The sequence below is a fragment of the Anser cygnoides genome, chromosome 5, assembly GCF_040182565.1.
Source record: "Anser cygnoides isolate HZ-2024a breed goose chromosome 5, Taihu_goose_T2T_genome, whole genome shotgun sequence".
NCBI classification, from domain to species: domain Eukaryota; kingdom Metazoa; phylum Chordata; class Aves; order Anseriformes; family Anatidae; genus Anser; species Anser cygnoides.
Genome location: NC_089877.1, coordinates 29,852,876 through 29,865,806, shown reverse-complemented (window position 1 = coordinate 29,865,806; position 12,931 = coordinate 29,852,876). Strand labels below are relative to the sequence as shown.

The window sequence follows — 12,931 nt, the reverse complement described above, 5'->3', positions numbered from 1 at the left end:
GCACATGCTACATCCCCCTCTAGTGCTGAACCACTACAGAATAGCAACCTAATGCTGCTGCTGTTTTCTTCAGCAGGAGTGGAGACTTTTCTGCAGCAACCATGATTAGGCCCTATAAATGAACCAGGAAGGTGGCTGCCACATGTGAAGGCATTTTTACTGGATGCTATCTGCTGTACAGCAGATACATTCATAGGGACTGAGAAGCCTGAGAGTCCTTGAAATCAGTAGGGTTTAAATAACTTGTAAATACCCAGGACAAATGTTTTTTTTTTTTGCAAGTCCCCTTACTTATTCTGTACTTCCACTGGAAAACTAGTGAGCCATACATGTCACACACCTGATCAAGGCCCATCCCACAGCATCCAAGGCCTTTTGTGCTCTGCATGGAGCAGTACCAGAGGAAAGCAGCCCCTCCATAAGCACCAGTTATACTTATTACCCTCCCTATCATCCTCCCTTCACAGACCTTACTGAGAAAAGGAGCCCATCAGCTTCCCACAAAACAGCCCCTCTGGGTTAGATGGGGAAGACCAGTTTTGGTGGGTGCCTGCACCTACAAGGATGGTCAAATTCAACGCCGAGGTCACACCAGACGTACGGGTGCCCAGAGCATCTGGCAGCTCACAGCAAAGCCATGCAGGCTGCAAGCCCTGTTTGCCAAGCACACAGGGAAGAGCACTGGGCACCCCAGATTCCCCTGTGCTTTGTGAAGCAGAACTCTTTAAGGGTTCGGTTTGCACCCACCTTGCAATCTACTTGGGCATGGCCTCAGCTCATTAGCAGACGAGGGAGGAAGCAGGGCAAGAGCCAAACATCAGGGACCCAGGTGGGTGAAATCTGCCAAAGCAGACAACAGCTGAGCACAGGTCTTTATAGTGGAGGCACTTGAGCAACATCAGTGGCAGGTGGGGGCAGCCCTGCCTACGAAAATTTAAAGGGAAGGCTCACAGTTAAGTTGTTTTCCTGAAGTAGAACTACTAGAGATATTAATAATATAGTTGTGACAAATCCTGCAAGCTGCCTACCACCCTTTTCTCCCACCGAAACCAGTGAGAGTGGAGGATGTTCAGCGAATTATACCACTTGCCCAGTTAATAAACAATTTACCGAAGGATGCACAGTTTTGAAGTGCTCTGTAAACACATATTAATCAATCATTAGATAATTAAGATAATTCCCTGCTCTTTTTCCCCGGCACTCCCCAGTTGATAGATGTTCCTATAGCAACGCAGCGGTACGGGGAATGCAGGGCTCGGCCAGGCGATGCTAGCCGAGGACCTTTGCTCTCCAGCCCTCCAAAAGTCACGCAGGGCAAGCGGAAGGGGGCTGCGAGAGGTGACATGCAGGAAGGAGGCTTTCAATTTTAATGGAGATTCTTGCGATGACAGTCTATGCAAATAGGTACATGAAAGAGGAGAGGAAACAGGCAGGGGGAAGGGGGGGAGAAATTAACCCTGGTTCGGATTTCAAAGCAAGCCGGGAATAATTTTTGTAGCTAAGAATAGTTGCAATCCACCTTGTTCGCCTTGGTCTCGGCCCTGCATAATCCTGACGTTCGGGGTCTGAAATTACAGCTGGGGGAGGGAGGCCCGTACTGGCGGCCCAGGAAGCGCTGCCGTTGCCCAGGCCTCTCCGCCATCACCTTTATGGTTCCTTTGTGTCACCAAAGCCAGCGCCGAACAAAGGAGCAGGCCCTCTGCTTTCGCAGGGCCCTCGCAGTTGTTTTGCAAATGAGATTGCTTGATTGGAGAGCAAAATCAGAGATCTTTTGAAGCTGCTGCCCAGGAAAGGGGGAGGAGGGGCCCAGTCCTGCACAGCAAGCAGTAGGATCTGCCTGGTCGAGAATGAACCAGAGCAGCTGGTAGGTAAAATTCTTCAGGAACACCAGCAAGACCCGACAGCCGTCTCCAGAAAAGAAGAGGGTCTGCTAACATCCCGAGAGCAACTTCTGTTCTTATGTCAGCCCTCTCACCCTCGCTCCCCCTGGGGGCCAGCCAAGCCAGAGGCTGCCTGGGCCGCAGCCAGCGCCTCGAGCAGGCGAGCGGGGCTCCTCAGCTCGTCCCGGGAGCGTGTGCTCTGGGGGGTCTGCTCCATCCCCACGCCAAGGACTAAGTCCAGGGGACCAGCCTGCAGCCCTCTGGGGAGCTGATTGATGTAGATCTTGTCAACACCTATACAGGCGCTCGCTGGGAGACTTCCTCCTTTTTTGATCAGAAAACAGCTTCTGCACAATTAAAAAACGCCCGTGGGAAGATGGGGACACCGCTGAAATGAGATTGTGTTTTGTCAGGGGTGAACTGTCAGAGGTGAACTGCCCCCCAGTTTTTCATTCTGGTTCAGTTCGACATCAAAATGAACTTTCCCGAAAAGGCCTCTGTTCTTTCCTGTGCATGGGGCCTTGTGGCTGAGCTACATTTACTGAGAACAACGTGGACCTTGCCCAAGCTTTATGGGAGCTGGGCAAAGCTCCCAGGGAGCACAGCCCAGAGGAGAGAATGGGACCCAAACCCAAGGAAACGGACTGCCTACTTTAATGTTAAGCAGACTTGAAACGAAACGTTTCATGTCAGTTCAACAAATTGAAACAAAACATTCCTACCTCAGAAACGTCAAAATGCTTCACTTTGATCCAAAAAATGTCAAAACAGAACATGTAGACATTTCTGAACATGACTGTTTTAATTCCAGGAAACAATTTTTTCCTATTTTTTTGCCCCAGTTTGTTCTGTTCTGGAAAACAGAAGCAGAAACTCAAAATTTCACATAGCTCTCCTTAGAGCTGTTTATCACAGGAGGGACTAATACTCCCTATACACGTATGTGTGCCTGAGCACTCTCACACTCACGCTGGGTACATCTGCCGTGCCTTTTCCAGGCTGGTTTCACCACCCACAGAGATGCCAGACCGGCAGCCCCACGGCCAGAGGACACCCTTCAGCCTGCAGGACATCCCGAGCATCTGGGCACACCCAGTACAAGTGTTCTGTCACATACAGGAGGCAGCATCACTACTGGTACTGTAGGATTCGCATAAAAAACAGTCCTCCCTCCCAGCCAGGGCAGGTTTGGGTTTTGGTCTGAACTGTTTCAGACCAAATAGTTTATACTGTAAGTGTGAATCGTTTGAATAATCCCCTGCTTTGGGGAGCAATACTAAAAAGAGTGCTTGCTGAAAAAGAAGGATGTAGGAATTTGACAAACCACTTTAGTGCATTTTGATCAGTGAACTTAATTTATATTGCTGAGGATTATGGATCCTGTCCCCAGTGTGATTAACAGCACACTGATATGGAGAAAGGTGACCCATTCTGAATCAGGCACTGCATGCCCAAGATGGACCCACAAGTCTACTTTTGCCTGTATAATCCTACCACCATACCTAGTAACAGTTTGACTGCCTTGTGTAGCCATGACTTACAGTATTGTTGCCTTCCAGCTGAAGGCTGCAAACGTGACTGTGTGTGTCACCGACCCCTTGGAGAAAAGTGCTCCTCTTCTGCCAGAGCAAAAGCCAAACCAGGGAGTAAAGTCTTCCCCTGTGCTCCTCCATCAAATCATTTTAGCTGTTCTGTGTTTCCTATACACTTGAGATAAACCCGTTTTTCCCAAAAAGCCAGATGACTTCCTGAATCGTTGTTTTGTACAGTCTTTCAGTGCTGACTCCCTCTCCATTATATATCCCCAGCCAGGGTCCTGTCTTGTTTCTACAGTGTAAGGTGTCTGCACATGGGTACATGATGGCTCTCTTGCACTGGTGGGATAGTTCATATGGCCAGATTCTAGTCACATCCATCCTACCCCTCTGGATCAGGCTGGCCAGGACTTCTCCAGGGGTGATCCATGCTCCTCTTCTGCCAGACTCTCAGTATTTGTTGCCCAGATTTCCCCACTACAAGCCAGTCTTTGCCTGGTGCCTTCACCTGGGCAAACTTATCTATATTCTGGTCTCTTCCTTTTGGGGGGAAAAAGATTCTTTTAAATATTTCCCAGTGGTCACTACTGCAAAAGCAGCAACTCTCATCGTCCTGGACATACGCTGCTGTGCCAGGAGATCTATTTCTCTCATTTTGTATAAATAACCCCTAATAATTCATTCTGCTAATTCCCTGCCTCTGCCCAACTTTTCCAAACTCATTCACCCTTTAAGGATGTAAAAATAAACTGCAGGAACAATTCATATTGCATCTACGGCTAAACAAACTCTCTTGGGTTCCACTGTTACCCAAATAGTACCCTCCAGACTCATTCCCTGTGGGTTGGCAGTAGATCAGCACTTGCAGGCTCTCTCAGAGGTTTGGATCTGATGCAAAATCTATCTTCTCTCTGAGTCCTTGCAGTGTCTTCATGAGGCTCCTGCAACAGCCTAAAAGAACATCCAGAAGGCCTTATCCATCACCGGGCTGTCCTGGGCTCCAAGAGGAGAGTGGATCTGAGATGGGCTGGCTTCCAGGTGATGATTGCTCCTACCTCCCAGTAACAGCTTGCAGCAGTCTTGCCAATTGCTGGGATATGTCCCTAAATATAGGAAGGTTTGGGGCTTTCAAATGTTATGTAGATGATTACGAGATCTTCCTTTTAGGGATAAAAGTGCAGTGACATTTCGTGGAAGCAGTATATCACCTTTGAGAACAAAAGCATGCATTGTTTAAAAATAAAGAATAACCACAGAAACAGAGGAAATCAGTACGTAGGTTATGTTCCAAAAGTCTCTCCAGTGAAGCTTCAGATGTGCACTGTTGCCGTCATTCTCCTTGAAGACTATTTCAAGGCTGTACTAATATGTGGATCATGAGTGTGGCTGTTACCATGGGCACATATCTAATCAAATGGATCCTAATTATGTATATTACCCAATTTGGCACGTTGAGAGTGCTTCTAGTGATGATTCTTCTGCTTGTCTGACAAATAACATGATTATTCAGTAAGCTGCATATGTTTTAATGTTGTATTTTTGTTCTTTGATAAGAAACTGTCTAACTAACCAAAAGTGCTTTTCACTTACAAAGGCATAGTTAATATTAGCAACCAGATTCAATTCATTATGTTTAATAAGCTAATAAATATATTTAAGACTTCTTGTGCTATGCTCAGTCACCTTTAGAAAACACTTTATCATTAGTCATTAGCAATGAAATGGTCTCTTCTTTTCAAGGATGAGAGCACTTTTAAAACTTCAGTTTAAGATTATAAATTACAATGCAACTCACTAAAAATAGATTTTAAAATTGATGTTTGTCTTTAGCTTTAAGATGGAAAACAGATTCTTTATATAAATCTTGGATTTATGGGAGAAGCAAGTAATTTTTCAGGAACAAGTCAAAGAGAAGTTGGTGTCCATTACCTTCACAATATGAAAAAAAATGTAAAAGATTGCTGTTTCTCCCACATTACCACAATGCTCCCTGGCACAAGCAGAAAACAAAGCTTTTCCTGTGACACCCACTGAAGGATGGAGTTGCTGGCAGGACAGTGGGACAGGTAATGATGGAGGCTGTAGAGCTCAGCCATGCTTTAAATCATCTGAGACAACAAGCTGGGAGACCAGGTGGGAGCCTGTCAAACTTGTGTCAGCAGGAGTCGAGCTTTTTGGGACATGAGCTGCATACAGCGTCTCTCTTTCCTTCTCTGTCTTTCTGCCAAGTCTTTACTCACATAATTTGCTCCTAAATATATTTGGAGAAAGGACAGAGACAGGTCCCCCTGGAGTTTCCATCCCCATCATGCCCACACGGCCACCAGAAGGTCATGCAGTGCTCAGGTTTTAGCAGCTCTTCCTTCCCCTTTTCTGTACACTGAAAGGATAATGCAAGGAGAAAGGGAGCTTGTAAACCATCTCAGGTGACCAGAAACACACCATCTTCTCTTCTTTTCTTCCTATGACACCTGAAGTCTGAAAGAGACAAATGTGTGAAGTGCGGAGTTCAAATGGTAGGCATAGGAATGAAGCTAACTGTTGAGCTGCAAGGGGACTGGCATAACTGAATAGGAAACCACCCAAACTGTGAAGCTTCTAGTTAAAACTAACAATAGAAAATCATCATTTGTCAGAGATGATGACAAGTGGATTAGATCATAGTAAGAAGACTGAGGATGTAGCCATATGATGCCCAGATAAGAAATCATAAATATAGCAGCAGGTTGGCTTTGGGCAAATTCTTTTGAAAACCCTGAAGAAAACCCACTGGTGAGCCCAGCTGCTGGTCAGAGAAAAGAAGAGGATCCTCTACCCTTGACACCCCAGTGTGGGTGGGTGAAAGAGGTGAAGGAGCCCCCTGTCAGTGCCTATTGCCCACTGGTGTCAGCATGGGTACCCAGCTCCAGTCACCAGATGGGTGGCCCAGGAGAGCAGGACTTACCTGGTGTGGCTGTGGTGGGTTGAGAGGTGGGTCAATGAGCTCCAGCAGGTCAATTCACCTGTGAATAAGCCAGTATAATTTGAGTTTGTATAGCTGTTGCTGTAACACTTAGTTTAAATGTTGTTTGTGTATAATTGAAGCATTAGTAACAAAATACACAGTAGAAGCTGAAATATTGGTTTACATGGTAAAGGATGGTATCGTAACATTCAATATTACCCATGCTGGTTGCCATCCAATTCAGCCAGCAGTCTCTGTGCTAATAAATATTTAAGTTCCCAGCTTCACTTGCTCTGTGACACCAGACACCAGGAGACTAAGTAAGTCCTCCCCTCCCTCCCCCAGCCCCCACATCATTAAAAATAATTAAACTCTTCTCCTCCTGTGGTGTCCAGGTGTCAGAAGACACCTGGTAAGTCTCACCTCTAACCACCCGTGGATGCAAGGATGGCAGCACTGCAGCTCCTGCCGGTGGGGCAGCCTGGCCTGGCCGAGCTCCCCAGGGCACAGCAGGGAGCCACAAGTTAATCAGCAGTGCCCTGCCGTAGGTCAGCACGCGGAGCTATCTGCGTTCTCCAGTGTTTGTCATTTTCCATCAGACTCCATTTTCCTCCCAAATCTCTTTGGTGTACCAATTAATCCAGAGGGTTTTCATTTACTCAGGCCGCCTAAACCAGCAATACGCTAATACCCCCCACAATCACTGCCAACAGCTCGTAATGCATTTTAACTGCTCTTCGGCCTTTGATGTGTTAGCCTTCTGGGCAACATTATCATTACCCTTTATATACCTCCGTAGGTGAATGCAGTGCTGTACAGCGGCTCGCATATGCTAACTGAGAGCCAGGGTTTGTTTGTGCCTGAAATAAAGTGTGTTGTCCTAGGAATCCTGCAAGAATTGTTCCATTTTTGTTAGTAAAACCCCAAACAAGCTGCTGACCCAGAATAAAAGACAATAATATCCTGGGAGATCTTATTTTCAAGTGGATGAGCAAATATAGTGAGGAAAAGGACAAACCGAAAGAGGCCTTTACCTGGGGAGCAATGCTGCGATAGGAAGCCTCAGTGGTGGAAAGGAATTCTGGTACGAGTCTGAGTGTGGACAGCATGCCAGCACAAGCTGGTAGTGTGCCTTGCACACGTGCACGTGCTGTAAATAAAAACGCTGCTTTAGCTGAAGCACCGGATACAGCTAGATTCAGGGAAATATAAGGGGCAATTTGTAGGGAGCCGGGGGCATGCATTCTTCACAACTTTGGAGCCATTTACGGTTTTGAGGGCTCTCTTAATGGAAATAGTTACAATTGCATTTCTCAGGGAACATAAATCAGCATGGGTGGCGTCAGGCTGACAATTTGGAAGGGCGCTCAGCCCAGCTCGGAAACTGTGAAAGCATTGAAAGGTCTGAAAGCTTAGTCTGAGATCGTACAGGTTAGCCAAGGTCGTTTTACAAAGGCCACATGATTCACAGGTGCTTACAGCGGGTGGGTGGTGAAACAAGCTCCCCAGAACAAGCTACTTTTGTGGAAAAAGATGGATACCCGATGCAAATATGGGTGCGCACAGTGGGGTCTGTGGAAGGTGGAGCAGAGTCATTTCTAAGGGGGGCTGTCAGAGTCAGTGTGAGAAAAGGCGTCTGCCCCTGGTACTGTGTCCCTGAGCCATCCAGCGAGGAGAAAGATACTGCCCTTGTCCAGCCAGGCTGCAGGCTGCAGACTGCTCTACTGATCCTGCCATGTTCTCTGACACGAAGGATTCAATGGCTCCCCCAGGCCCCATGGTCAACCTGTACCCACAAGGCAAAGCCCTATCCTCCAGAGGGCTGTCTGTCCTTGGTGGCAGTGTCCCCTCTCCTCCTCCACCTTCTCTAGCAGCCCTCACACCAGGGGACCTCGGGCTTCAACGCTGCCAGTGCCGGGCCCGCTTTCAAGCAGCACGGCGGGCACTGAACAATAGGCCGCCATGTTGAGGCAGCTAGAGCCCACAGTGCGCCTGACAGCGCAGCAGAAAATACTGTGGCGGGGCACAGCCCTCACGTACAAAGCCGACGGGCCCCTGAGAGTTCATTGTGAGGCAGCCACTGACGCGCACAGCTAGCGCTGAGGAACACAAACTGTGCTTTCTAAAAATATAAAAGCGCGGTGCCTGAGGGAGGGCAGCTCGGGGCAGGAGAAGCGGGGGGAAGAAGCTGTCTCTGTCGCCCCATCCTTGCAGGGTTTTCCAGGCTTCCCTTGGGCAGCCTTATGCTGTGGGCTGGGGGAGATTCAGAAAAACAGACGCTGTGGGAGGGCATGGCATGCCCACAAGCTGCCTCAGTGCCATACAAGTGAGCCCCAGGTGGAGAGAGTCTCGTTGTTTGTGAGCCCACAGGGGAAGCCACATCCCTCTGCCAGGTTTTGGAGGTAGGAGATAGCTCTCCCAGCAAAGCTGTGGGTTTGCAGAAGACCTGGCAGCTCTGAAGCATGTGGCCAGACGCACCTACACCGGACAGCCAGGTGTCTGCCACTGGCTGCCCTTTCCAAGCCCACAGATATGGCAGATGAAGAGTGCTCCTCAGCCTCCTGTGCTGCACAAGGGAGTGAATCCCACTGCTGGGCTCTGCTCTGAGCCCCCGGGAGTCAATTGGTAGTGAGGCAGTGGATCCTTCCTTCCATCACTCTTTTTGGGCAGGAAGGAGATGATGCTGCACCTGGGGAAACTGCCTGGAAACTCACAGCTGCCCCACTCAGGTCCATAGGACCCGACATGAGGAATGTGCTGCCCCATCCCACACAGGGAGGTGTGGGTGCAGAAAGTGCCCAGTCTGCAAATGCAGAAACGGTTAAAGTTGCTGGTAAATAAAACTTGCAGAAGAAAAACATGGTCTGGGCAAAGAAAAGCATCCTTTCCAGCACTGCCAACCCCACATACTCAAAAATTATGCATCAGACTCCAGAGAATCACAGCTTAAGAATCACAAGGGTTTTTGTTCTGGTTTTTAGAGAAAATTATAAATGTTTGAGCTTCTCCTAATTGCGCTCTGGTTTCTTGAACTTTATGATCACATTTTCAAACTTTTCTCCAAATCCCTGAGGGCTACAAACTTCTACATTTTTATTATAAAATAAAGTTGAGAACCTCACCTAATGCCCAGAGCTTTGGGGCAAACAGCAAGATCAAAAGACTTATGCTAAAATGAGGAGAATAGGAAATACTAGAGATCTCAAGAATGAAAACCCTGCAATATACGTGCCTCTTGCCATTTTTTCTCTACTGTTGCGCAAAAAGCTTTTAGAAAATATTTTGCTGTCTCAAAAAACATCGCATTGCTTAACTGCATTTTTTGCCAACTTTAAGAGCAGGTCTTCAGTAACATTTTGCCTCTGAGAACAGCATTGCTTGCAGCAAAGAGGCACAGAAAAGTTAAGCCAGGGGCAGCAGCCTCAATTTTATCAGGGACACAGAAGCACAATGTTTCCAACAACATGTTGTATGCTATGCACTACTGTTCAGGGAGCTGGGAAGGTTCAGAAACATTATCCAAGGTCAAACCCAGACCTGACATGCAATTTTTAGCCTGGTCCACACCTCCTTTGCAGAGCAGAAACATATTGCCAGAAAGGGGCAGGTGGGTGCCATCCAACTCACTTTTTTCATTTCCTACAGCACTGAAAGACCTGCCATATGTCTTTCCAGGGATACCTGTGTTAGGGGTTAGATAACTGTGATAAATGTATCAGTCAGTGAGGAGCTCAGTGATCCTCCAAGATTAAAGGCCAATCTGAGAGCAGACTCAGTACTATGCCTCTTGAAAGGGTCTGGCTTGTAGCAACCTGATTATCGATCGCTGTCTGTAAGAGAACGTGATACTCTCTTGTGCGCTGGTCTCGTTAGCTTTATTTACCACGACACTTCCTGAAACATCCTCTGGTAGATATAATGGCTTCCTTTGTTTGCTGTCAGAATGAACTAATGGAAATAAAAACACGCTGCTAATAATTGTGTCCTGCTATAATTAAAGCAAGACAAAAGCATTGCACTGCTGGGTTTGGCTTGCCGTTGCCTGGGTGCTTGTACAAGACCTAGCACAGGGGGTGACCACAGGAGCAACAACAACCAAAAGACAACAGTGCCTAATTCATTTAGGGAACTCGAAGCCACAAGGTTTCCATCAGCCCAGAAACTCAGCAAAATATCCAGGAGGACAAGGAATACATTTGGATAGCCAGAGTATCCACAGGGTGTGGAAAAAACACTCCTCAGGCTCCAGCGTTTAACTTGGGTATTTATTAATGGGAGCAATAAGAGACTTTGTCCATTAGCAGGTCAGTCAGTCCATCACTGTCTGATAAGGATTCGCTTCCCTCAGTTTCTAAAATAAGTCACGGTGGCCAGAGACAGGTCAGAGGATGGATGTACCTTATTCCTTTAGCACAGTTAGGCAAGATATGAGGCTCTCCTTTCCCTTTATGCAAAGAAGCAGATACAAACCCAGTGGAGATCAGCCTGTCTTTGAACTCGCCCAGAGGTAAGCAGCAGCAGGGCTGTCAGCCACAGGCACGCACCTTTGCTGGTGTGCAGACAGGAGCCAGCTCCCTGGAGCACTCCTGACAAAGCTTGGCACACGTGGGCCTAAGGAGCTGCAGAAGGTGAAGATGGATGGCAAAGTACACAAATAAGCAAGGGGTTTTCAAGAGCCTGCTTGAACTTTGAAAAGTTCATGGTTCATCGGCACTGTGCAGAAAGGCCAGGAGTTCAGGAGGGAGGCAACAGGGCTTTAGCAGGATGGTGCACATCAGCTGCACATCAGGGCTGGGGCACTGAGCTTCCCTTGGACCAAAGGATACACCATCACACCAGGCTCCCAGCCTTCCCAGCATTACATCAAGGCACAGTGGAGCCCAGTACCACATCTTCCATCCTCTAGGGTCTTCATCCTCACCACACCACCAGGAAGCAAAACATGCCTTCAGTCCCTGCCTGTAGAGGTGGAACAAGGGCAGAAATTTGCTTTCCTAATGTTCCTAATGTCCTAAAGCAAGGGCAAGCAAGGAAATAGGTCCAGCTTGCTTCTCCCACAAGCAAACAGCATAACCCTCTGCTTGTCCTACCTTCTTGGTCTGAATCAGGGCCCCTTAGCAATGGGTGCAAGTTTAAGACAAAGGGAATGACAACAGTGGGGGAAAACAGCAACTCTCTCCCAAAATGCAAACTAGAAAGTGGTGACATAACTATGTCACTGAGTTCTCTCAAAGCTTGCCTTGTAAACAAACAGATCCTCCTTTGCTTTTTCCCCTATCTGAAGTCGCTACACCCTCGCTGCGCTAATGGTCAGTAACGCTGCATGCCCTCCTGATGGCTTAATGCCATGTTTCTGCTGCCTGTAGATTTAATCAGGATTCCTTAGCAACATCAAGAAGCCAAACCTGAAGAAACTCTTCGGTAACTGGAAAGGGTTATGCTCATCTTATTAAGCTCAGATTGCTTCAGGACCTTTCCCCTCCCCACCCCACACAGGGGACAGTGATAAAGCAGGGAGCAAGCTCTAGACTGACCCAGGCTGTCTGCTCAGTGACTTTCTCAGCCCTGAGCCTTATGAGCAAGTGCAGTGTGGCTGCAACAGTTATTTCTGCCTTGTGGGGAAATCTCTGCTGTGAAGTAAGCTCGTGCATCCTCCTCTCAAAGCACCTAATGTGCCAATGGGAGAGGGGAAAGTCTGATCGAATACAAGCAATCTACAGCTTTTCTGCAAAGACTGCGAGTAGCCACAAGAGTAAGAAAGAACAGAGACAGTGTCTTCAGACACCACTGTCAGTGATGCAAAGATGCCAAAGGAGCATACAAGAATCAGACAAAGCAATGAACTCTGCAGTGGCACCAGCAATTTCATCCTTATTAGCCCTGTAACTCCTATAAGTATCCTGCAAAGGTACTGAGGAGCGTGGCATGCTCCCACATGGTGCTCTCCTACTAACTGAGCAGTTTAAATCTATGGAAATAGAACTTGAGCACAATCTACCCTGATGAAATTACTTAAAATGTAAGCTTGGATACAAATGAAGCACACTTACTTCAGGTCAAGGCAAAATTGACCTTCACAGGTGAAAGGCATCTACAGCTAGAAGATAGACAAGAGGCCAGGGAACCTTTTATCACCCAGATCAGCTCTCCCAAGCTCATACTACAATGGCTTGTCAACTGACCTACAGAAAACACAGCATTTTCTGCAAAGTCGTAGCCCAGCATAGGTCAGAAGAATGGCAGAAAAGGCTTGTTTTTCCCAGGAAACTAAGAGCAATAATCAAAGCTATATGGATCAGATAGAGGCTTAAGGAAGGTCCTGATGGCCTGCCAACAGCATTTTACCAAAGTCTGAAGGAAACTTAAGCTGTCAAATATTTATGAAGCTGTCTTTTACATCTGGTCCCTAAGGAAACGAAACAGTCAAGATCAACTAGACCCACTAATTACGTAGTTAACAAGTGACTACAATAGACAATAAGCAATATCTTGGGGAAAAATAAACATCACGGAAACAAACTTCCTACACTCTGCGTAATCACCCCCCCACCAGAGGCCTGTCTTTGGGGTAA

General features: G+C 47.3%; 1 long non-coding RNA gene across 1 annotated transcript; it reads right to left on the bottom strand.

Moving 5' to 3' along the window:
- Positions 1 to 2,030: 2,030 nt before the first annotated feature.
- On the bottom strand, positions 2,031 to 10,026 carry LOC136790915 (uncharacterized). Its single transcript, XR_010831771.1, has 3 exons — positions 7,394 to 10,026; positions 6,360 to 6,417; positions 2,031 to 5,893 (listed from the first exon to the last, which is right to left on the bottom strand). It is a non-coding gene; the product is annotated as an uncharacterized lncRNA (long non-coding RNA).
- Between the last annotated feature and the right edge of the window lie 2,905 nt (positions 10,027 to 12,931).